Here is a 27,405-nt window from a genome sequence, read left to right on the forward strand (position 1 = left end):
ATAGACTTAAAATAACTTTAAGATTCCATATTACCCCAGTGAGAATGGCAAAGATAAATGGAAAAACTAACAAGAAATACTGGGAAGGATGAGAAGTAAAGGTAAATCTCATTCTCTGTTGGGGGAACTGTAAACCAATCTAGTCACTCCAGAAATCTATATAGAGAACCAAATAAAACTACAAAATAAATATGACAAAACTACTCCATTTTTTCCATATGCCCCAAAGACTCAATCAACAGCCTACTTCACAGATACTCAAATGTTCAGTCATGTTCATTGGAAACAACCTAAGAGTCCCACAATGGATGAATGGATAATTAAAATGTTGCACATATACATCATGGAATATTATTCAACTATAAAGAAGAAAGTCATTTGAACATAATGGATGGAAGCAGAAATGATCATATTGGATGAGGTAACCCAGAACCTGAAAGACAAACATCATATGTTCTCCCTCATCAGAAACTCTTAGCTCCAAATCTACATTCAAGTATATAACCTGGAGTAACTGCAGAAACCAGAAACATATAAAAAAATCATTGTGGGGAAGAGAAGCAAGCAATAGATAGGAAATGGAAGGGTAAAAGTGATCTGAAGTGGAAAATAGGTGCTGTAATTAAGTGGAGAGTGGGAAAAATTTAGTAAAAGGAGATTGAAGAGTAAAGTAACTGTATAGATGTCTGAAATGTGTAGGCAATCATATTATTAACTATTTAATTGAAAATTCTTATACTACATGTAACTCTGTATATGTGTAGACCATATACATATGCATATAATATTTTAATGAAATTTTTCATTTATACTGACAATGTTCTCCTCAAGAGCCATAGACTAGCAAAGAAAGAAAAGGGAAAAAATAAAAATATCAGCCATGAAACACTGTCTTTTGAGTAGTTGCTCAGAGTTGTTCAAGAGACTCACAACACTTTTAGGCTATTGATGTTGCCCTTGATCTTCACCCAGAGGCAGAAGAAGGTAAGTCCCTATTGTACTTTGGACACAAGACCCAGAGGACACAAGCTGGATATGGCATGTATGCACACTCTCTGAAGACTAGCTTTAGGCAACATGGAAGCTTCCAAAGCAGGAAAGCAACCAATAATCCTTCCAAGCTATGATGTCTATGAACCATAATAATGATAACCATGGCACAATAACCCTACAATTACAGTAATTGTACACATATCCTGAGAGTAACCAATAGTTCTCTGACCAAACTCAAAGTCTGTTCAACAAGAAAAACATTGTCCCTGGTACTGGAAACCTATTCCAACTACCTGGGGCTAGTGAAGTCAAAGATACTGGAGGAGAACCTACAACTATCACTTTACTAAGGCAGCATAATCACTAACTACATTATTATTTGTCCTTATACCCAAAGATCAGCACAGTTCTCACTCCTCATCAAGGAAACGTCTCTTTGAAACATGAAGATTAATACAGAATATCACAATTGATCAAAATACAGACTTGAGGAGTTTAGACAGTTGATACACCTAAAACACAAATCTTACACCTAATGTTTGGGGATCACTTAGGAAGAGGAGTTGAAAAGATTGTATGAGTCAGAAAAATAGCAAGTTTTCTGTGAGGTTGTGTCTGCTATGAATGTCAGAAGTTACATACGTGAAGCCTCACCAACATGTCTGTCTAAACATGAACTGAACAAGAATGACATCAATAGACATTAATGTAAAAAGGAGAGCTCAGGAGGCATCAACCCTAACATAGAACTACAGGTAACTAAGGAATGCTGAGATTAGTCTACTCAGGGAAGAGTACACTAACTGGTTATCCAATATCAAATAGCTAACCTTGAAAATGTATGCATACAAGTTATATTATATGGATGGATTGGGCTGCATTTATATATTATATTTAGAAATATATTTATATATGTATACAGATGAGTACATGTATAACAATTCAAAGAGATCATGAATTTTAAAGAGACCAAGAGAGGTATATGGGAAAGGTTGGAGAAAATTGGAGATACTCATAAGGAATGTCTTTGATGCTGGTCTGGGAATAAAGGGGACCTCATTTAGGATTTCTCTGTCTAAACATGAGAGGACCTTCTCATGCCACTTCAGGAGATCTCAGGCATGGGCTCGTGGGAAAATGAGCTCCTGCAATGATAGAAATTCATTAGTTGGTTAAAAAAATACAAATGTATCAGTGTCACAAGAAACTCAGTGATTTATACAGCCATCACCTTCCCCACTGAGCTCACTGCCAAGGAGATGCTCAACCTTTTAACTTAAGCTGAATTGGACATGCCTCTGTTCTTTTTCTGCCACAGGAACTTTCCTAATAGCATCCATAATCAAATGATCAGTGTTGAATGCTAGTCTATAAAACTCAAGTAGGAACTGATTAGAAGGCCATGATCTGTCCCTTCTGACTTCCTGACCATGTTCCATAACCACTGAAAGAGCTCTGAGCAAGGAGAAGAGAAAACCAATAGCAATCTAAATGAACCTAATCTCATAGCTGAGTGACCTGCACCCATGGTTAAGGCAGCAACATTTCAAGCTCCCAAAACAGACATTTCCTTTGATGTGTGTGAACAAAATGTTAAAATTGTTATCATATTCTAAGGTAAAAATACACTTTCCATCTCTTTTATAATTCATGTTGGAAATTCTTATTCTCCTGTTCTACATATATTATTCTAATATAAATCCACTTGCATGTCCTTCCACTGTCTTTTTTTTTTTGGTATTACAGTTCTTTTCCTCAGTGTGACTCAAAAGCTTCCCATGTGAAATAAATACTTGGTCCCCAACTTATGGCTCCAAAGATTGAAAGAGTGTGGATCATGGGTGCTCTGACTCAATTACTAGTTTTATCCATTGTGGTGTCATAATTAAATGGCATTATTGGGAGCTTGTGGAAAGTATGAAGTTAAGTTAGTGCTAACTGAGGAACTAGGGGAATGCTTCTAAAGACTGTGTCCAGTCCCTGGCCCCCAACTGGATCAGGCACTCTGAATAGGTGAGACAGTTGATTGGCTTGATCTGTTTGGGAGGCATCTAGGCAGTGGTACCAGGTCCTGGGCTCGCTGCATGAGATAGCTGCTTGAAACCTGGGACTTATACAGGGACGCTTGGCTCAATCTGGGAGGAGGTGACTGGACCTGCCTGGACTGAGTCTATCAGGTCGATCTCAGTCCTCGGGGGTGGCCTTGATCTGGAGGTAGTGGGAATGTGGGGTGGACTGGGGGGAAGGGGAGGGGGCAGGAATGGGGAGAACAAGGGAATCTGTGGCTGTTATGTAGAACTGAATAGTATTGTAAAATAAAAGAAAAAAAGAATTAAAGGAATATATTGATTGTTAGCCATAAAAGAAACACTAAATTCTATTAATCAGTATGTGATAGAAAGACTAGTGAGCAGCACATGCTAATACAACTTTACATCCAACATTAGAATGCATAGAGGGTACCTGGTCTCCACAGTTGGAAACAGATGAGGGGTCTTCAGAGGGAGATGTAGCCCCAGAATCATGGGCAACAAATATCACATATTTATTCCTTTGTGAATCCTAAATATGTTGTTTGTTAAGTCTGTGTGTGCACATATATAAGTGTGTACGTATGTGTATCTCTATATGCATGCATGATTTTATATGTGCATGTGTGTGTATTTGTGTATGTGGATATGTGTGTGGTATATGTGTACAAATGTGTGTATGTACTTATGTATATATGTATGTCTCTGATAAAAATACAAGACATTACATGGATAATATAAAAATGTGTAACAGCAGAAAAGGGAAGGAGAAATGAGGAAGATCAATGGATATGGTCAAAATATATGACATACTTGAAAGACACATCTTGTATGGTGTTTGTATGCAATGAATATTCATTAATAAAGAAAATTAATGTGAAGCAAGATTGCTCAGATGGCAAAGACTCTTGCCACAAAGCTTTATGTCAGACCTGAGATTTATCCCCAGAACCCATATCACAAAAAGAAAGACTCACGTCCAAGTTGTCCTGACTGCACTTGTGCACCTGCACACATATAAACATGCATGCTTGCATGCACAAAAAATGTAATACCTAAAATGTAATTTAAAATTAAAAGAATTTATAAAAATGGAAAGGAAAAACTTGAGAAATATACAGGAGTAAAGAAGTAGAAAAAAGAAGCTAAAAAGAAAAGAAACTTTCCTAGAGCAGCAAGCTGAAGTGATGTTTGCCTACATCATCACTTCAGCCAACAGAGTCATATGTTGGACACCAGAACTCAAGAACCAAAAAAATACAAATCTCTAATATTGAAGCAACAGAATTTGTGGTAATGTATTACAGAAGGACAGAAAGATTCTTTCTGGGTTCTTTCCTGAATTTCCATATATACGTTTTTTATACTGAAAGACATGAGACATTGAACCCATTATGTTTTATTTGGCTCAGCAAACTTTCACATCAGTGTTTCAACCACACTGGCTCTCAGGCAGAAGAGGGAAGTGCACAGGTCCAGGGCTGTGTGTGGTGCACGCAGCTGATGAGATTCTCAGAGGAGGTTTTTGTTAGAGGTTGAAACACTGTGGGAGGATAACTGAGATCCTGCACACAGTAATAATCTGCCAGATCTTCAGCCTGGACACTGCTGATGGTGAGAGTGTAATCTGTCCCAGACCCACTACCTATGAAGCGATCAGGGACCCCAGTGTCCAGAGTGGATGCATAGTAGATCAGACGTTTAGGAGCCTGCCCTGGTTTCTGCTGGAGCCAGATTAAGCGGTTCTTCTTGGTAGTGCTGCCAAGCAGACTCTGACTGGACTTGCAGCTGATGGTGACCTTCTCTCCTACTGACACAGCCAGGGAGGATGGAGACTGTGTCATCACGATGTCCCCACAGATACCTGTGACCATGAAATGACAATGAACATGCACAGAAACACAAACACACATTATGACAGTTAAAATGTCAGTTAATGTCCTTATAATGTCATATTGTCAAAGTATTATTATGTAAGAAATATTATGCCCTGACCCTGAAATAATTATAATATTTTGTAATTTCTCACCAGACACCCAGAGCAGCAGGGACATGAGAACTTGAGTTTGTGACTCCATCTTGCTCCCCCTGCTGTATGATGCAGTTCTCATGGGAAAGCCCTTGGTTATAAATTCTGAGCAGCTGGGCTGGGCTGGAAGGGCTCATGCAAAGCAGTCAGCAAATTCAAAAGCAAATGCCTAGGGAGTTTGTGTGAAAGCAGCTGGTGTCAATCAACAGGCAAAAATACCATCAATGAGAGCATGAACAATCACTGAAAGGGATCCATTTACAGCATTTCCAAGAAAAATCTACTAGGTGCTCTAATAACAGCTGTGGGTTAAAATCCAAGACATATTTAAATCAGGAATGTGAGGAGTGCTATCTCAAATTGTCAGTCCTAGGGAAATCATAAGATATGCTCTCAAAAATTGCAACAACAAATTAGGAAAAAGTAAGAAGACATGCAATAAAAGAAGGAAGAGAGACGGGGGAGGAGGGGTATTGGATCAAAATTTGTTATCTCCCATCTGCAAAGCCACTCTTACATTGAGGGCAATGAACATTGTCTCAGACATTTGGCCTCCAGTTTCAGGATAAGTATGGGACAGAGATGCAAAGAAAAGGCCAGAATTCGCTCTGTGGAAATCAGGGGGGTCATAAATTTAAGCCTGGAATCAGAGAAGCTTTAATCGTGAAGCAAAGATAAACGCAGCAGAAACTAGCAAGTATCATCCCCACCACTTTGATAACTGAAAGAGCCTGTAAATTTGGGGAAATGGAAAGGAATTAAAAAAAAAAAACCAAATGTATCCTGGGACTGGGAAACAAGTAGTAGAAATAAAAATTGTGTCATCTCCTTAAAAAAAAAAAAAAGAAAACAAATCTCTCCAAGAAGTCATGGCTGCAGACAAACACTGCCAACAGTGTTTATTCCAGAAATGCATATTCTTCTATGGTAATTTAGAAACTAGCTATATTGAAATGAGTCAAGGTGGTCTTGCTGACATAGTGAACAGATAAAAACTTTGCCAGAAGGGGGCACAGCCACCCCAAATCAAGCAATAATTTTACAAAGAACAATAGACTACAACATCATAGAATTTTGCTATCGAAAGGAAAAAATATTTCTGTATGGATGAAAATCAATACCAATAACAGAAGTCAAAGAACCTTCCAAGATCCAAAGTACTGAATTATGAAAATATATATAAGAAGTACATTATAGATCCAGTATTCTGTGTAAAGTACAACAAAAATAAATAAATAAAATATCATGATAAGGAGTTGAGATTCACATCTGTAATCCCAGAACTGGGGAGACAGTAGCAAGAGGATCATAAGATTAAAGCTAGCCTGGGGTACATAGCACATTCTAGTTAAGTCTCTGTGATTTCCTGTTTCCATCAATCCTGCAGTGTCTGGAAGACACCGTTTCCTTGATGTCATCCATCCCTCTGACTATCACAATCTTTCCCTCTCTTCTTCCACAGAGATCCCTGAGCCCTCAAAGAGGAGTTTGATGAAGACATTCCCTTTAGGAATGAATGTTCCAAGGTCTCCCACTCTCTGTACCTTGTCTACTTGTGATTCTCTGTATTCGTTCCTATCTACTGCAGCAAGAAGCTTCTCTGATGGAAGCTAAGCTTATATTCTGTTATATGGGTATAACAGAATGTCATTAGGTCATTTCATTGTTGTGTTCCTTTAGCAGAAATAATATCTAGATTTCCACTGGGCCCATGACCTATCTAGTCTCAAGTTCTTGACCACCAGATTAGTATCAGGCATGGGTTGTATCTCATGGAGTAAACATTGAATTCAATTACATAGAAGTTGGTTAGTTCCACAACCATTCTAGATCATAGGATTTATGACTGGGTTGGTGGTCACCTTTCTCCTCTGGTAGAATGTAGATTATCTTTCAGCACCATGAACACTAGTCAGTAGGGATGAAAGCTCTAGTTGGACACCAGCTCAATTTCTCGATATTTAATGAGATATATAAGGGATGAAAGAGAGGAGTAAGAGAAGGAATACAGGGAGCAACAATTAACACTAAGAGCCATTTGAGAGATCATATGGAAACCTACCTCAGTAGAGACTTTCTAACATGTAAACATGAAAGAAATCTAAGTGAAATCAGCAAATAGAAAAGGTTTGTCATACCTCCACTAGACATCTTTCACCACCACGTGAAACCTCCAGTGTCAGGACTGGGTTACATCTTAATAAGTTGTTGCTCAGAGCATCACCGTGGAAACCACAACTCTGGCTATTGCTTTCTCTCCACAGACTGATGACAAAGACCTATTGCTGAAGAGACTTACTTCTTTTTAATGACAGGCTGAGGGAGAGTCACAGAGTTGCCTGTGCAAAGTGCACACACACACACACACACACACACACACACACACACACACACACCAACACACACATGTAGTGGGTAGCCATTCCAGCTTGGATCTGGAAGTTCCAACCCCCATTGAGACTCTGGCAACTGTCACACTTACAAGGCGAGGCCAAGAGAGGCCAGGAGAGGCTCCTGGAGACCCGAGAGCTGGATGGGCAAGTGCTCTCTTGGTACCCGGATGCTGAATGGTGGAGGTGGACTGAGCAGAGCTACAGAGAACACCGCTGGACTGCGATACACCTTCCCCAGACCCTGCAACCTACCTATCCCTTAATTTGTGAGTTATGCCATTAAATAAATATCCTTTTAACTACGTGGAGTGGCCTTAATAATTTCACCAATATCTGGCGCTCACATGGGGCAAATTCCAAAGGCCTGGGTGACTCATCCCTCTTCCTCCCTAGCTGGTGGGTACCTAAACTCGCCTGCAAAGTTCCATATAACCAGGGAACACCTACAAGGTTCCATTCCCGAAACAGGGAGCAGCTAGTCCATCTCAGTTCCCGAGCTTAGCCCTGAGACCAGCGAAAGAGGCAGGGGAGTGCTGGCTCAGGTTTCCTCCATCTCAGACTCCAGGCAAGATCGCCAGCAGGCCCTGTTTTGGAGCTGTACCAACGCCACCTGCTGGCTGAATAGTGCTACTACACACCCCAAAAACCATGAAAGGTAAGCATATCATTTCAAGTAAAGGTACTTGATAATTTTACACCTTAAAATTGACTAACAAATTTTGAGTAATTCTTGTAATATGGCTGACAACATTACCTCACAAGAATTTAAAAACCTTTTTTGCATGTATGATGAATGACATCTTCCTGGAAATATATGACATTCCTAAGGCATATCTGGCCTGTACCATTTTGGCATTCATCATAATAATTCACACAGTGTTCAAACACTGGTTAAAGAACAAAGATGAGTCATTATTGGGACTGATACAGGCTTTAAAAGATAGCAATGAAGGCTTACAGAAAAAGATTCTCTCTCTGGAATTTGCTAACCAGGATTTACAGGCTTTCAAAGATAGCAATGAAGGCTTACAGACAAAGATTCTTTCTCTAGAATCTGCTAATCAGGATTTACAAAACAGGGTTGTACCAAAAATTGATTTTATTGATAGTAAATATTAATATTTAATGGAGAGAACACTAACTCTCCAGAGTGAAGTTGTGGCTACTCAGACGGTATATAAGGAAGAGAGATTATCATTAATTGATAAGATAAGGTCCATAGAATCATGTGTTTCTGAGGAACATAAAAACTTCTATGATTCCATGAGAAATCTGGAGTCCCTTGCAAGAGAGGAGGTTCACTCCCTAGAACAGACCTTAAGGGCTCATTTGCAAGCTCTAGAAGAAACTCTCAGTAAACATGACAAGGGAACTAATAAGCAGAAGGTCAAGACCATAGAGGTTGTAACATCTCCAAATGGCTCTCATACAATAGCTTATCCTGTTATCGTCCATGAGAAGCCAGCAGATGACACATACCCCGAACCATATATGACATATACAATACAACCAATTTCAACAAGGGACTTTAAAAATATAAAGGAAGCAGTAGTTATGTATAGGATACACTCCACATATGTAAAACAAATGTTAAATTCGTGGTCTACATCACATAGAATCATTCCAGATGACTGGCATCAGTTAATTTCAGCTGTTCTAGAATATAGCCAGCAGTTACAGTGAAAAGCTGGTTGAGAGAAGAGGCAAAAAAATTAGAACAACAAGGTAAAATCAGAGGTTTTGTGATCTCCCAAGATCAAATATTTGGTGAGGGATGTTTCACTGACAGGAATGTGCAAGCCACTTACAGAACTTTATGCCATTCTTATGGTACTGATGGACTTCACAGAACTCCTCAATATAGTCACTGACTCTCAATATGCAGAGAGAGTTCTTTTACATATTGAAAATGCTGAATTGATTCCTGATAATACACATTTCAGATACCATACAGGTCTGCCAGGACCTCTAGCAAAAGGTAATGATGAGATTGATCAGGTACTAATAGTTAATGTGCTAGAAGCCTCAGAATGTCATAAGAAATACCATGTAAATAGCAAAGGTTTGAAGAAGGATTTCTCCATCACTTGGCAACAGGCTAAGGATATTGTAGAAAAAAGGTCCTACTTGTTCCATCTATAACCAAACTCCATTACCTGCAGGGAGCAATCCAAAAGGTATACAAAGAAATGAAATTTGGCAGATGGATCTGTTTCATTTTACAGAATTTGGAAGATTAAAGTATGTACATCACACCATTGACACCTATTCAGAATTTCAATGGGCAACTCCTATGAGTTTTGAAAAGGCTGATTCTGTGATTACACACCTATTAGTAGTTATGGCCATCATGGGAATACCTGTACAAATTAAGACAGATAATGCCCCAGCATATATCTCCAATAAAATGAGACAATTCTTTGCTTATTATAATATAAAGCATATTACAGGTATACCACACAATCCCACAGGCCAAGCAGTCAAAGAAAGATCCAATAGAACTTTAAAGGATATGCTAAATAAACAGCAACAGTTAACAATAAAAGAAAGAATCCATTGGTACCAATCTGCACACGGTAAAATCTCACTGTCTAACATGTATCTCTCTATCAATCTAGAAAAGTTGTGGTTCAAATTCAATTATAGGCCAAGCTGGCTTTGGAGATGGAATTGGCTCACTCCTTCTCTAAACCCAAGCATATTGCTAAAAGAAAAGTTTGAGAGATTCTTCAGTCCCATATCAGAAGAGCCCTCTGGTGTGAGACAGAAGGTCTAAAAAAAAGGCTATTGTCTTCTAAATTTTAATTCTCTCCATGCTTACTCTTGATTTCTCAGAATCCTTTCTTATATGCTATGTCCTCTTTAAATCCAAACCTCCCATTTTTGATAACAAATAAGTTTTTCCAATAGCAGTCTCAGACGTCTCCAAAAGGAAGATGGGGCCCCTACAACAACAACTCTACCCAATCCAGAATGATGCCATGGTAATCATCATCATACTACACTTCTTGCCAGAATTTCAGACAAACTTACCCATTACAGTAAAACTTGCTGCAGAACCTACAGTTAGTCTAACTGAGATTTAGCTACCTGAGCTTTCTAGCATTACCCAACAGAGATAACATCACCCCCTAAACGGCAGGAAGCAATTCTAAGAAAACGACGCCCCTTCTCCCTTAGGTTTCATAATTCTCAGGGTTATGGATGATGGTTATAGTGTTGGGGTGGAAGAAAATATTAGACTCAGTATTCTAAAAAAGGGGGGGGAGAAGAAATGAAATGGATAGGTATAAGATATGATGGTAGATCATTGTATATACTAGTAAACAAATTTAGTAAAATAGCAACCTTAGATAATTTGCACTGTAATTTGTACTATTATAGATTCCTATATGTTGATACAAATGTAAACTATTTTTATATTCCTGTTTAAGATAATTTGTATATTGATACAAATACAGAACTATATTTGTTATAATGTACATATATTTCTACGCTTATTTGAAATATTTGTATATTGATACAAATGTAAATTTATACCTGTCATACTTTATGTATGTTCTACTTCTGTTTAGGATATTCAGTATATTGATATATATTTAAGATTATTGTCATATTGCATATCGCACTATATATTCCTACCTCTGTTATAAATATCTTGTGTATTGTCATAATTTTGAAGTCATCGTTCTTCACCATACATTTTCTTATAAACTGTTTACCTTGTTTTCGTGAAGCCTCAGTCCTTAGGTTATTTCAACAGATAAGACTTGTTGATTTATAGTCAAATATGACTGTCATCTCTATAGCTACATTAGTTAGGTTATCCGGATTTACAGATACCTGGACAGGTAATCTTCAAACACTTCACAGACCTAGAGAATATGGCATTTAAATAACTTAGAATTCTGTTAACGTGAGAGACACAATTGCTCCTGACTGCACCAATTTGATCCTGAGAGAATGTTGGGCTTCTAAGACATTTCCATTTGGAAGTTTGTCTTCTTGGCACAAAATGGCCTATTGGGCAAAGAACTGCCCTTGCCTTGACTGCTGACAGTACAAATGCAATGCTGTCCTTTCTGGACAAGCAGAACACAAGGAAAGTGACCACTGTACTCTGCCAAGACAGGGTACGATGGTCTTTCAGAATTCCTGCTTCCGAAAATGGTCTGTCAGATACTCTAGGCCTGTAGCCAATTTGAATGCACAAACAATGCTGAGAAACATTAGGTGACTGTCCAGGCTTCCAGCTGTCTTGGTCTACTCTTGCAAGATTCCTGAAAGTTGCTTGCATCCATCTACCATTTCTCAGATACCATTATGTTCCTTCTCAGGTCTTTGATGGGACTGAAGACTAGCAGTTATAGTTACAACTTAGTCTATATAATATCTTAGATAGAATATATTAAGTATTAGATTCAGGTTCTTTAGGATAGGACACTTTTTGGAATGATCTTTATAACATGCGATTTACCTATGCTCTATACTTCTCTGGATTTTAGTATGTGTTTCTTGCTTGATATTGTTTGTATTGGTTGTATTTCCATCTTATCTAGGTCATTATCCCTCATTATTCCTGGACAATATTTGATAACCATTCCTTTGTATATAGTCTTGTATTAGTTTAGAACCTTCTTATTTAGACAAAAAGGGGGAGATGTAGTGGGTAGCCATTCCTGCTTGGATCTGGAAGTTCCAACCCCCATTGAGACTCTGGCAACTGTCACGCCTATGAGGAGAGGCCAGGAGAGGTGCCTGGAGACCCAAGAGCTGAATGGGTGAGCGCTCCCTCGGTGCTGGGATGCTGAACGTTGAAAGTGGACTGAGCAGAGCTCCAGAGAACACTGCTGGACTGTGATACACCTTCCCCAGACCCTGCAACCTACCTATCCCTTAATTTGTGAGTTATGCCATTAAATAAATATCCTTTTAACTATGTGGAGTGGCCTTAATAATTTCACCAATACACACACACACACACACACACACACACACACACACACACAGACCTGTACTTCTGATGCTGTCATAAGGGGGCAGAGATGTATATCTATATGCATACACATATATACACATATATATGTATATGAATATATAGTATATATTCTCCACAGATCTCAGACATTCACCATGGGATAATGTAGGCTGGTTCAAGAAACATGGATTTTATGTCTATTGGTTTTCCTTCAAATATAAAAGATACTTATATCACTCGCCTCACTCCAGGGCCTCATTACCTTTGTCTGGCTCTTTCACCTTACCCACCAGGAGATTTGCATATTGTTCTCTGAGCCTTCTTAGCAAGTGTGAAATAAAAGCTCACCTGCATGCAACCTTGCTTTAACTGGTCTGGAATCCTTAGTTCAGCTTCTCAAATGAGATTCTCTACTCAGTTCCTGGGGCTGCTGATGCTATGGATTCCTAGCAAGAACAGAGAAAAGAAATAAAGTGAATGGGGATGCATGGTGATCTGTGGGATGCTGCTGCCATCCATGTGTGTTCAGTTCACATATAACAAATGCTGGACCTATGATGTTTGTACCTGTGATCTTGAGCGAGATTTGACAGGAAGGACTCAGATGAAGATTGCCACATAGAAGGAGTGGACTGTTATGAGCAAATCCTAGAACAATGTTTACAAATCTTCGCTCTTTTTAAAAACTGAATATTTTTGTTCATAAGTCACAATAAATGTTAAATTATTCAATAGATGACCGTATTGCCTGTGACATTGAATTTCTTTCCCAGGTGAACATCTTTCCTTCTTATTTAAGACCTACTGAAGATTTTGAGATGACCCAAAGTATACTCTCTCAGTCCATCTTTGGAGAGCCAATATCTTCAGCTCTAGTTAGAACCTTTTATATAGTGATGGAACTACCATTTAAATTAGCTTCATAATAAACCAGTCTAGTTTTCACAGCTTCTGAATTATGAGGCTTCCAGCTAAGGTACCTGACTTGTTCAGTGGCACTGGGCTAGGGATAAATATCAGAGGGCTGGTGCCTGAGTATGTGGGAGTTTATTATCACATTCAAAGTTTAGGAAGTCTCTATACAGAGCGGCTTCCATGAACAAAATCTGTCCTGCCTAAGCAGACCCAGGGTCCACCCATGCTGCACCTCTCAGGAGAGCCTCTCTGGAAGAGATTCTCTGAATCTATGTGAGAGGATTACATTGGAGAACTCAAAACAGCTAGTCGGAGCTGAGGACTCTTTAACACTTGTTCCAACATGCACTTAAGATAAACCCATTAGTGATCCATCACCTTCAAACACTGTGGATGACATACTAGCAGAGAAATAGAGACAATAGTAGTATCTTCTTTATCATTTTCATGTCTATGGATGTTTTGGCTGCATGCATATCTGTGTATGACCTTCTTACCTGGTGCCTACAGAAGCCAGAGGAGGGACTCAGAGCTTCTAGAATTGAAGTTACATATTACTATGGAATGCCACAATGTGGGAACTGGGATTTGACTCTAGGCCCTCTGAAAGAGCATCCTGTGTGTTCTTGCAATCAATGTGAATCTCTCCAGAACCACAAATGCCTTCTGAGTAAATGAGATGACTTTAAAAAAGGAATGAAAAAATTCCCTTAAATAAATGGAGGAAAAGACAAACAAAAATGGAAGAAATCAATAAATACCTTTAAAAAGGCCAAGAAAACCAAGGGCAAAAAACAATCAAAGAAGTGAAAGAAAGAGTTCAAGTCATGAACATTGAAACAATAAATAAGACATAAACCGAGGGATTGCTAGAAATAGCTAATCTGACTAAACAAATAGGAACTACAGATGCAAGCATAATCAACAGAATAAAAGAGATGAAAGAGAGAATCTCTGGTGTGGAGGAAACAATAGAGGAAACAGATTAATCAATCAAAGAAAACACTAAAGCCAAAAATGTCATAAAACAACAGGTCCAGGAAATCTGGGACACCATGAAAAGACCAAACCTAAAAATAATAGGGATAGAAGAAGGAGAAGAATTCCAGCTCAAAGGCACAAAAAACCACATTCAAGTCATAGAAGAAAACATTCCCAACCTAGAGAAGGCTATGTCTATGAAGATATAAGAAAATTACAGAACACCAAATAGACTGCATCCAAAAAATGTCTCCTTGCCACATAATAATCAAACCAATAAACATACAGAGTAAAGAAAAAATATTAAAATCAGCAAAGGAAAAGGGACAAGTGACTTATACTGGCAGACACATCAGAATAACATCTGGCTTCTTAATGGAGACTCTGAAAGCACAAAGGTCCTAGATACACATAATGCAAACACTAAGAGACCACGGATGCTAGCCTAGACTATTATACCAAGAAAAACTTTCAATCACTGTGGATGAAGTACACAAAATATTTCAAGACAAAACCAGATTTAAACAATACCTCTTCACAAATGCTGCCCTAAAGAAAGCACAACAAGGAAAACTCCAACCTAAGGAAGTTAGATGTACCCACACAAACACAGATAATAGATAAACTAAGAGCAGCAAATCCCAAAGAAGGGAAATACAAACATACTACCAAGAAAATATAACAGGAGTTAATAGTCACTGGTTATTAATATCTATTAATATCAAAGGACTCAATTTGCATATAAAAAGATACAGAATACTAAAATGGATAAGAAAACAGGATCCATCCTTCTGCTACATACAAGAAACATAACTCAACTTCAAACACAGACATTATCTCAGAGTAAATGGTTGGGTAAAGACTTTCTGATCAAATGGATCTAAGAAGCAAGCTGGTGTAGCTATTCTAATATCTAACAAAACAGACTTGAAACTAAAATTAATCAAAAGGTATGAAGAAGGACATTAAACATTCATTACAGGAAAAAAAATCCATCAAGATGAAGTCTCAATTCTGAATATCTATGCCCCAAACACAAGGGCAACCACACACATAAAAGAAATATTACTAAAGCTTAAATTATATATCAAAGCCCACACACTAATGGTGCGAGACATCAACAACAAAATCCCACCAATGGACATGTCTGCCAGAAAGAAACTTGACAGAGACATGAGGGAAATAAAAGATGTTATTACTCAAATGGACTTAACAGACATCTAGAGAACACTTCACCCAATACAAAAGAATATACCTTCTTCTCAGCACAACATGGAATCTTCTCTAAAACTGACAGTATTCTGGGACACAAAGCAAATCTCAAAAGATACAAAAAAATTTTGAATAACCCCCTGTATCTTATCAGACCACCATGGCTTAAAGTTAGAATTCAACAACAACATAAGTTACAGAAAGCCTACAAACTCATGGAAACTGAATAATGTGCAACTCTTTCACTAATGAGCCAATGAAGAAATAAAGAAAGAAATTAAAGACTTCCCAGAATCAATAAAAATGAATGCACAACACACCCAAATGTATGGGAAACTCTGAAAGCAGTGCTAAGCAGAAAATTGATAACACTAAATGCAAACATAAAGAAGTTTTAGAAATCTCACACTAGTCACTGAACAGCACACCTGAAATTTCTAGAACAAAAAGAAGCAACATCACCCTGAAGGAATAGATGCTGGAAAATCTTCAAACTAAGGGCTGAAATCAATAGAATTGAAACAAAGAGAAGAACACAAAGAATCAATGAAACAAAGAGTTAGTTCTTTGAGAAAATCAACAAGATAGACAAGTCCTTATCCAAAATAACCAAAAGACAGAGAGATCATCCAAATTAACAAAATCAGAAATGAAAAGGGAAACATACAGACAATGAGGAAATCCAGAAAATCATCAGGTCATACTTCAAAACCTATACTTCATAAAATTGTAAAATCTAAAAGAAATGGATGATTTACTGAATAGGTACAACATATCAAAATTAAATCAAGACCAGAAAAATAATTTAAAGAGACCAATAACCCCTAAGGAAACAGAAACAGTCATTGAAAGACTCCCAACCAAAAACAGCCCAGGATCAGAGGAAATCAGGACAGAGTTTTACCAGAATTTCAAAGAGCTAATACCAATACTCCTGAAATTGTTCCACACAAGAGAAACTGAACAAACATTGGCAAATTCTTTTTATGAGACTACAGTTACCCTGATACTCAAACCACACGAAGATGCAACTAGGAAAGAGAATTACAGAATAATGTCCCTCATGAACACTGATGCAAAAATACTCAATAAAATACTGACAAACTGAATCCAAGAACACATCAAAAGCCTTGTCCAAAAAGACCAAGTAGGCTTCATCCCAGAGATGTAAGGATAGTTCAACATATGAAAATCTGTCAATGTAATACACCATATAAACAAACTGAAAGAAAAAAAAACAAATTATCATCTTATTAGATTCCAAAAAAGCCTTTGAAAAACTCAACATCCCCTCATGAAAAAGGTGAGATCAGGAATACAAAAAACATACCTAAACATAATAAAGGCAATATACAGCAAGTCAACAGCCATCATCAAATGAAATGGAGAGAAACTCAAAGCTATTCCACTAAAATGGGGAACAAGACAAGGCTGTCCATTCTCCCCATATCTATTTAATATAGTACTTGGTGTTCTAGCTAGAGGAATAAGACAAGAAGAGGAGATCAAGACTATGCATTGGAAAGGAAGAAGACAAACTTTTGCTATTTACAGATGATATGATAGTATCATCAAGTGACCCCAAAAATTCTACCAAGGAACTTCTACAGCTGAAAAACACCTTCAGTAAAAAAGGCAGGATACAAGATTAGCTCAAAAAATTCAGAAGCTCCCTATATACAAATGATAAATAGGTCAAGAATGAAATCAGAGAAACATTACCCTTTACAATAACCATGATAATATAAAATACCTTGGGGTAATTATAACTAAGTATATGAAAGACTTGTATGACAAGAACTTTAAGTCTTTGAAAAGAAAGAAATTGCAGAAAATGGAAAATTTGTCCATGCTCGTGGTTAGGTAGAATTAACACGGCAATTTTAACAAAAGCAATCTGCACATTTGATAAAATTCCCATCAAAATCACAACACAATTCTTTACAGACCCAGAAAGAACAATACTTAACCCCATATGGAAAAACAAAATAAAACTGAGATAGCTAAAATAATTGTTCAATAAAGCAACTTCTGGAGGCATCACCATCCCTGACTTCAAGCTCTATTATAGAGCTATAGTAATAAAAAAACAGCTTGGTATTGACATAAAAACCTGATAATTGGACCAATGGAATAAAATTGAAAACCCCGACATTAACCCACTTGATTTTGACAAAGAAAAAAACTGACTGCATAATGGAAAAAAGAAAGCATCTTCAACAAATGGTGCTGGCATAACTGGATGTCAGCATGTAGAAGATTGCAAATAGATTCATATTTATGCCCATGCACAAAATTTAAGTCCAAGTGGATCAAAGACCTCAACATATATCCAGTTATAATGATCCTGATATAAGAGAAAAGAGAAAGTATAGCCTTTAATGCATTGGCACAGGAGACCAATTCCTAAATATAGCACCAGTAGCACAGACACTGAGAGCAACAATTAATAAATGGGATCTCCTGAAACTAAGGAGCTTCTATAAAACAAAGGACACAATAAACAAAACACAACAAGAGCCTACAGAATGGGAAAATATCTTCACCCACCCTACATCTGATCTCCAAAATGTATGAAAAACTCAAGAAACTAGAAATCAAAATAATGAATGATCTAATAAAAAAAAGGGTTAAAGAGCTAAACAGAGATTTCTCAGCAGAAGAACCTCAAATGTCCAAAAGACATTTAAGGAATTTCTCAACATCCTCAGTTATCAGAGAAATGCAAATGAAAACAACTCTGAGATACCATCTTACAGCTGTCAGAACGGCGAAGATCAAAAACAGTGACGACAGCTTATATTGGAAAGGATTTGGAGGAAGGGGAACACTCCCCCACTGTTGGTTGGAGTGCAAACTTGTACAGTCACTTTGGAAATCAGTATGGCAGTTTCTCAGAAAATTGGAAATCAATCTTCTTTAAGACCCAGCTATACCACTCTTGGGCATATACCCAAAGACATGTTTATATCTGTTCACAGACATGAAGTAGAACTACCGCAGAATAACAATCCTTGGGAAACAATAAGCATGTTGAGTAAAAACAGAAAACAGCAAAGTGAAAGAAATTAATATGGAATAAATGACAAAGGACAGAAGAGAAAAGTGGGGGTGGGAGAAAGGAAGTAAAATGGGAGGGAGGGAGAAAAAGAGAAGTAAAGGGAAGGGAAAGAGGAAAGGAAAGTTTAAGAATGAGGAGAGAACAGAAATAAGACAGTGGATGAATAAAGGGAGGGGTAAATAAGTAAAATCAGAAGGCAAAAGTAAAAATTGTGGTCTAATTATTTACTGCACTCTACCAAAATTGCCAAGCATTGAAACTCTTGCTTTCCTACAGCTTTGAAAATGACTGCAAACTACTGAGCTGCAGTTTCTATGCCGGGCATTGAAAAAGGAGGCAAAGACAGGCCTAAAGTTCATTCCATGGATTTATATATCATCCTTTTAATATCATTACAAGTGTAAGGCAAAAAGAAACTTGGCACTACCCTTCCAAATGTTACAGACTGAAAAGAATGGTATGATAAATAGAAAATGGAAGGAGAGAGTGAAAACGCAAGATTTCCTCAAGAAATCATGTTGTAGTGCAACAATGAAGCCCAACACTGACAAATTTTTCACTTTTTCTAAGAGTTCACATCCTAGAACTCAAGTACTAAACTGGTGGTTCATGTAACTGAATTTGAACTTTTAGAAAAAGTGAAAAATTATTATTCTGAGGTAGTTCTACCATCATGTCTGTGAACTAATATAAACATGTCTTTGTGTATATGCCCAAGAGTGGTATAGCTGGGTCTTAAAGAAGATTGATTGCCAATTTTCTGAGAAATTGCCATACTGCCATACTGACTTCCAAAGTTGCTATACAAGTTTGTACTTGTGATCTGATAAGATACAGGGGGGTTCAAATTTTTTTGTATCTGTTGAGATTTGCTTTGTGACCCAGTATACTGTCATTTTTAGAGAAAGTTGCATGTTGTGCTGAGAAGAAGGTATATTCTTTTGTATTGCGTGAAGTGTTCTATAGATTTCTGTTAAGTCCATTTGAGTAATAACATCTTTTAGTTCCATCATTTCTCTGTCAAGTTTCTGTCTGGCAGACATATCCATTGGTGAGAGTCTATTGGTTGTTGATGTCTCACACCATTAGTATGTGGGCCTTGATATATAATTTAGGCTTTAGTAATATTTCTTTTACCTGTGTGGTTGCCCTTGTATTTGGGGCATAGATATTCAGAATTGAGACTTCATCTTGATGTATTTTTCATGTGATGGATATTTAATGTCCTTCTTGATATCTTTTGAATAATTTTAGCTTGTAGTCCATCTTGATAGATATTAGAATTGCTATATCAGCTTGTTTCTTAGGTACATTTGGTTGGAAAGTCTTTTTCCAACCCTTTACTCTAAGATAATGTCTGTCTTTGAAGTTGAGTTATGTTTCTTGTATGCAGCAGAAGGATGGATCCTGTTTTCTTATCGATTCTGTTATCCTGTGTCTTTTTATATGCAAATTGAGTCCATTGATATTAATGGATATTAATGCGCAGTGACTGTTAATTCCTGTTATCTTTTTGCTGGTAGTATGTATGTATTTCCCTTCTTTGGGATTTGCTGCTATGGGTCTATCTATTGTCTGTGTTTGTGTGGATACATCTAACTTCCTTAGGTTGGAGTTTTCCTTCTTGTATTTTCTGTAGGGCTGCATTTGTGGATAGGTATTGTTTAAATCTGGTTTGTCTTGCAATATTTTGTGTACTCCATGTATGGTGATTGAATGTTTTGCTTGGTATAATAGTCTAGGCTAGCATCTGTGGTCTCTTAGTGTCTGCATATGTCTATCCAGGACCTTCACGCTTTCAGAGTCTCTATTGAGAAGTCAGATGTTATTCTGATGGTTCTGTTTTTATAAGTCACTTGGCCTTTTTCCTTTGGTGCTCTTAATATTTTTTCTTTATTCTGTATGCTTTTCAAGTTTGATTATTATGTGGTGAGGGAGTCTAGTTTATTTGGTGTTCTGTAAGCTTCTTGTATCTTCAGAGACATGTTCTTTAGGTTGGAAATCTTTTCTTCTATGATTTTGTTGAATTTTTTGTGCCTTTGAGCTGCAATTCTTCTCCTTCTATCCCTATTATTTTTAGGTTTGGTCTTTTCATGGTGTCCTAGATTTCCTGGACATTTTAGTGTTCTGATGTTTTTGGCTTTAGTGTTTTCTTTGATTGATGGATGTGGTGGTAATCTAAATTGTACTGAAATGTGATTTTGATTGTATGTTAATAAATAAAGTTGCCGGGGGTCAGAGCTATTAGAGCCATAGCAAGAGTGTGGCGGTGGTGGTACACACCTTTAATCCCATAGATATTTGTGTGTTCAGGGATATAGCCAGCATTGGAGACATATGCCTTTAAGACCTAGGGGGCTGTACATTCAGACAGTGACGAGGCAGTCACGTGTTTGGGTTTGCAACCAATGAGAAGGCAGAACAAAATACTTTAAATAGACGAACCGACAGGAAATAGAGTCTCCTTCGGGAAGCTGGGACACCGCAGGTGGAAGGGTGAGATTTTATCCCTGAGCTCTGACCCCTCGGCTTTCTCCTTTGCATTATTTCTGTGTTTCTTATTTAATAAGACGGTTGGTTACATCTATAGATGGATCTATTTTCTCTTTTGTGTCCTCCACAATGGAGATTCTCTCTTCCATCTCTTTTATTCTGTTGGTTATGCTTGCATCTGTAGTTCCTGTTTGTGTAGTCAGATTTGCTATTTATAGCATTCCCTCTGCTTATGTCTTCTTTATTACTTCTATTTCAATTTTCATGATTTGAACTGTTTCTTTCACCTCTTTATTTTTTCCCTTGGTTTCCTTGGCTTTCTTTAAGATGTTTATTGATTTCTTCCAATTTTTGTTTGTCTTTTCCTCCATTTCTTTAAGGGAATTTTTCATTTCTTCTTAAAAGTCATTTCTGTTTACTCAGAAGGCATTTATGGGTCTGAAGAGATTCACATTGACTAGGAGCAATCACTGGCTGCTCTTTCAGAGGGTCTAGAGTCAAATCCCAGTACCCATATGGACGCAGCTCATAGTGATCTGAAACTCCAATTCTAGAAGCTCTGACTCCATCTTCTGGCTTCTGTAGGCATCAGGTAAACAGGTCATACACAGACATGCATATCACCAAAATATTTATTGGCCTTTGTAAAATTATTGCTTGATTTGGGATGGCTATGCCCTCTCCTGGCAAAGTTTTTATCTATTCACTATGTCAGCAATACCACCTTGACCCATTTCAATATAGCTAATTTCTAAATTACCATGGAATATGCATTTATAGAATAAACACTTGTGGCAGTGTTTGTCTACAGCCATGACTTCTTGGAGAAATTTGGTTTCTTTTTTTTTTTAAAGATGACACAAATTTTATTCCTACCACCTGTTTCCCACCCCCATTATACATTTGATTTCTTTTATTCCTCTTCCGTTTCCCCAAATTTAGAGGCATCTCTCAGTTATCAAAGTCATGGGGATGATACTTGCTAGTTTCTGCTGGGTTTATCTTTGCTTCAAGATTAAAGCTTCTCTGATCCTAGTCTTAAATTCATGACCCCCATGATTTCCACAGAGTGAATTCTGGGCTTTTCTTTGCATCTCTGTCCCATGCTTATCCTGAAACTGGAGGCCAAATGTCTGAGACACTGTTCATTGTCCTCAGTGTAAGAGTGGCTTTGCAGATCTGTGATAGCAAATTTTGACCCATTCCCCCCTTCTTTTATTGCATGTCTTCTTACTCTGTCTCCTAATTTGTTGTTGCAATTTTTGAGAGCATATCTTATGATTTCCCTTGGACTGACAATCTGATATAGCTCTCCTCACATTTCTGCAAAAGTCACCTGATTTAACTATGTCTTGGATTTTAACCCACAGCTGCTATTAGAGTACCTAGTAGATTTCTCTTGGGACACTATAAATGGATCCCTTTCAGTGATTGCTCATACTCTCTGTGAAGGTATGTTTGTCTGTTGATTGCACCAGCCACTCTCACACAAGCTCCCTAGGCATTTGATTTTGTATTTACTGACTGCTTTGCATGAGCCCTTCCAGCCCAGCCCAGTGGCTCAGAATTTATAAACCAGGGCTTTCCCATGAGAACTGCAACATACAGCAGGGGAAGCAAGATGGAGTCACAGACCCAAGTTCTCATGTCCCTGCTGCTCTGGGTATCTGGTGAGAAATCCAAAATTATCATAATTATTTCAGAGTTACTTTTTTGTATATAAGAAATTTGCAAGGCATCCTAGGGCATAATATTTCTTACATAATAATACTTTGACAATATGACATTATAAGGACATTAACTGACATTTTAACTGTCATAATGTGTGTTTGTGTTTCTGTGCATGTTCATTGTCATTTCATGGTCACAGGTATCTGTGGGGACATCGTGATGACACAGTCTCCATCCTCCCTGGCTGTGTCAGCAGGAGAGAAGGTCACCATCACCTGCAAGTCCAGTCAGAGTCTGCTTGGCAGCAGTAGCAAGAAGAACCACTTAATCTGGCTCCAGCAGAAACCAGGGCAGGCTCCTAAATGTCTGATCTACTGGGGATCCACTCAGAACCCTGGGGTCCCTGATCGCTTCACAGGCAGTGGGTCTGGGACAGATTACACTCTCACCATCAGCAGTGTCCAGGCTGAAGACCTGGCAGATTATTACTGTGTTCAGGATTATGATTTCCCTCCCACAGTGTTTCAGCCTCCAACAAAAACCTCTGAGAATCTCACCAGCTGCCTGCACCACACACAGCCCTTGAACTATACACTTCCCCCTTCTGCCTGAGAACTGGTGTGCCTGAAGCTCTGATGTGAAAATTTGCTGAACCAAGCAAAAATATTGGGTTCAATGTGTCTTATGTCTTTTGGTATAAAAAAAAAATGTATATACGAAAATGCAGGAAAGAAAACAGTATTATCTTTCTGTAACAGTTTATCACAAGCCCTGTGGCTTGAATGTGAGAGATTTATCTTTTTATAGATCTAGAGTTCTGGTATCCAACATATGACTCTATGGGCTGAAGTGATGATGTAGGCAAACATCATTTCAGTTTGCTACTCTAGGAAAGTTTCTTTCTTTTTCTAGCTTCTAGAGGACTTTCTTACTTCTTTACTGCTAAATATTTCTCAAGTTTTTTTCTTTCCATTTTTATAAATTATTTTACTTTTAAATTACATTTTATGTAATTACAATTTTTGTGCATGAAAACTTGCATGTGTACATGTATGTAGGTGCACAATTACAGTCAGACGACAACTTGGACATGAGTCTTTCTTTTTGTTGTATCAGTTCTGGGGTTAAAATTCAGGTCTCATGTCAAGCTTTGTGGCAAGAGTCTTTGCTCTCCGAGCAGTCTTTCTTAACACTGAATTTGTTTATTAATGTATATTCATTTCATACACATACCATAAAAGCAATGTCTTTCAAGTGTATCATATATTATGACCACATCCACTGATCTTTCTTATTTCCCCTTCTCTTTCCTGCTGTGACCCATTTTTACTGTAATCTCTCTTCTATTTTTTCACACACATATACATAACTACATACACACATTTGTATACACATACCACATACATATGCACAAACACAAATACACACACATATGATCATGCACACATAAAACGATACACATTTATACATACATACACACACACACGCACATATATATATATATATATATTCATGTATACACACAAACTTAACATACAATACAACATATTTAGGATCCACAAAGGAAAGAAAATGTAATTTTTGTTGCTCATATTTCTGGGGCTACATCTTCCCCTGAAGGCCCCTCATCTGCTTTCCAACTGTCGGGAATGAGAAACCTCTCTCCACTCTAACATTGGATGTAATGTTGTGTTAGTAGATGCTACTCTACAGTCTTTCCACCACGTATTGATTAGCAGAATTTAGTGTTATTAGAGGGCAATCATTTGTGCTCCTGTGTAAACAATATGCAGACTAATCTCATCAGTGTTCTGATTAAGAAACTTATTGAGAGAGAGGCCTGCCCCTAGTTCCCATCCCTGGACAGCAGCCATTTCAGGGAAGACCTGCCCAACTTGGCCCCAGGTTCTGGCCATTGGGCAGGATCCCATCTACCCACACCAGAAGGTTCCCCTTCTCAAAGACCCCCAGCAGACCCTGCAATCTCCACGCTCTGGCCCCACAACCATTCACCTGAGACCCCAGCCATTTCCTGAGACTTAGAGACCAGGCCCCAGCCCCCATCCTGCCCAGGAGCTCCCATCTGGACAAGAGGTGAGTTCCTGGGCTCATACCCAGAGAGGACTGCCCCTAGGTCACATCCCTGGGCACCAGCCATTCCAGAGAAGACCTCTCCAACTTGGCCCCAGGTTCTGGACATCGGGCAGGACTCTCCAACCACTGGGAAGGTTCCCCTTCTCCAAGACTCCTGCCAGACCTTGCAATCTCCACATCCTGTCCCCATGCCCATCCACCTGAGACCCCAGCCAATTCCTAAGACTCAGAGATCAGCCCCCAGCTCTCATCTGGCCTAGAGCTTCCATCTGGAACAGAGAGAGGCTTCCTGAATCTGTCAGCTCTGTCTGGACCAAGAGTGCTGATAAGACCAAGAACAAATCCACAAGGAGATGGGCAGACATCAAGGCAGAAGTATATACAACAAAATGAAGAGCAATACAGCATCACCAGAACCGAGCTCACCTCCAACAGCTAGACCTAAACATCACAAAATGGAAGAAGTAGAGGAAAGCAACCTTATGTATAACATCATGAAGAGTCTAGAGTCTTATATAGAAGAAATCAAAACTGAAATTGAGGAAAAGACAAACAAAAATTGGGAAGAACACTATAAAAAAAAAAACTAGAGGAAAGGACAAAAAAGCAGAAGAAAACAATAAATCCCTGAAAGAAAATCACAAAAAAGCAAGGAAATAGATGAAGGAAACAGTCTAAGACCTAAAAGGGAAACAGAAAAAAATGAAGAAGACACAAACAGAGGGAATGCTGGAAATAGAATATGTGAGTAAACGAACAGGGACTTCTGATGCAAGTATAACCAACAAAATGCTAGAGAAGGAAGAGAGGATCTCTGGTGCTGAAGATACGGTAGAAGAAATAGATTCATGAGTCAAAGAAAACATTAAAGCCAACAAAGTCATGAACCAGAAGGTCCAAGAAATTTGGGACCCAATGAAAAGACCAAACCTACGAATAGTAGGGATAGAAGAAAGAGGAGAGGACCAACTCAAAGGCACAGAAAATATATTCAACAAGATCATAGAAGAAAACTTTCCCAACTTAAAGAAGGAAATGCCTATGAAGATAAAAGAAGCCTATAGAACACAAAACAGACTAGACACACAAAAAAGTCCTCTTGTCACATATTAATTAAACAACTAAACATACAGAATAAAGAAAGAATATTAAGAGCAGCAAAGGAAAAAGGCCAGTGACTTATAAAAGCAAACCCATCAGAATAACACCCAACTTCTCAATGGAAACTTTGAAAGCCAGAAAGACCTAGACAAATATAATGCAGACACTAAGAGACCATGGATGCCAGCCTAGACTAACATACCCAGCAAAACTTTCAGTCATCATAGACAGAGTGAACAAGACATTCCAAGACAAAGCCAGATTTAAACAATACTTATCCACAAACCCAGCCCTACAGAAAGAACTAGAAGGAAAATTCCAACCTAAGGAAGTCAGATACACCCTCGAAAACACAGGCAATAGATAATGCCACAGCAGTAAACCCCAAAGAGCAGAAGTACACACACACTACCACCAAAAAAATAATATGAATGAACAATCACTGGTCATTAATATTCCTTAATATCAATGACTTAATTCACCTATAAAAAGACACAGGCTTACAGAATGGATGTGAAAGCAGGAGCCAATTTTCTGCTGCATACAAGAAACACACCTTAACTTCAAAGATAGATACTACCTGAGAATAAAAGGCTGGGAAAGGACTTTCCAAACAAATGGTCTTAAGAAGCAAGCAGATCAAGCCATCCTATTATCCAGCAAAATAGACTTCAAACTAAAATCAATCAAAAGAGATGAAGAAGGGCATTACATCCTCATCACAGGAAAGATCCATCAAGGCGAAGTTTCAATTCTAAACATTTATGCCCCAAACACGATGTCACCCACATATGTAAAAGAAACATTACTATAGCTTAAACCACATATAAAACCCCACATATTAATAGTGGGAGACTTCAACAAGCCACACTCACTATTGGACAGATCTCCCAAATTGAAACTTAACAGAGAATTAAAGGACGTAACTGATGTTATGACTCAAATGGACCTAATAGATATCTACAGAACATTCCATCCTAACAAAAAAGAATATACCTTCTTCTCAGCACCCCATGGAACCTTCTCTAAAATCGACCACATACTTGGCCACAAAGCAAATCTCAACAGATACAAAACTATTGGAATAACCTCCTGTGTTCTATCAGACCACCAAGGTTTAAAGTTAGATTTCAACAACAACAAAAACTACAGAAAACCTACAATCTCATGGAAACTGAACAATGTTCAACTGAATCACCAATGGTTTAAGGAAGAAATAAAGAAAGAAATTAAAGACTTCCTAGAGATCAATAAAAATGAAGACACCACATACCCAAACTTATGGGACACTATGAAAGCAGTGCTAAAAGGGAAATTCATAGCTCTAAATGCCCACATAAACAAGTTGGAGAAATCTCACACTAGTGACTTAACAGCACACCTGAAAGCTCTAGAGCAAGAAGAAGCAAAGTCTCCCAGGAAGAATAGATGCCAGGAAATTGTCAAAGTGAGAG

At 38.0% G+C, this 27,405-nt stretch overlaps 2 pseudogenes across 1 annotated transcript; one reads left to right on the forward strand and one right to left on the reverse strand.

Moving 5' to 3' along the window:
* Positions 1-4,471: 4,471 nt before the first annotated feature.
* LOC102927701 (immunoglobulin kappa variable 4-1 pseudogene) lies at positions 4,472-5,106 on the reverse strand (annotated as a pseudogene). The gene is made up of 2 exons (XR_013049651.1): positions 5,053-5,106; positions 4,472-4,887 (listed from the first exon to the last, which is right to left on the reverse strand). The product of XR_013049651.1 is annotated as an immunoglobulin kappa variable 4-1 pseudogene (transcript).
* A 17,600-nt stretch (positions 5,107-22,706) lies between these two features.
* On the forward strand, positions 22,707-23,368 carry LOC143272233 (immunoglobulin kappa variable 4-1 pseudogene; annotated as a pseudogene).
* The last annotated feature ends 4,037 nt before the right edge of the window (positions 23,369-27,405 follow it).

This window comes from Peromyscus maniculatus, chromosome 3 (genome assembly GCF_049852395.1).
Source record: "Peromyscus maniculatus bairdii isolate BWxNUB_F1_BW_parent chromosome 3, HU_Pman_BW_mat_3.1, whole genome shotgun sequence".
NCBI lineage: Eukaryota > Metazoa > Chordata > Mammalia > Rodentia > Cricetidae > Peromyscus > Peromyscus maniculatus.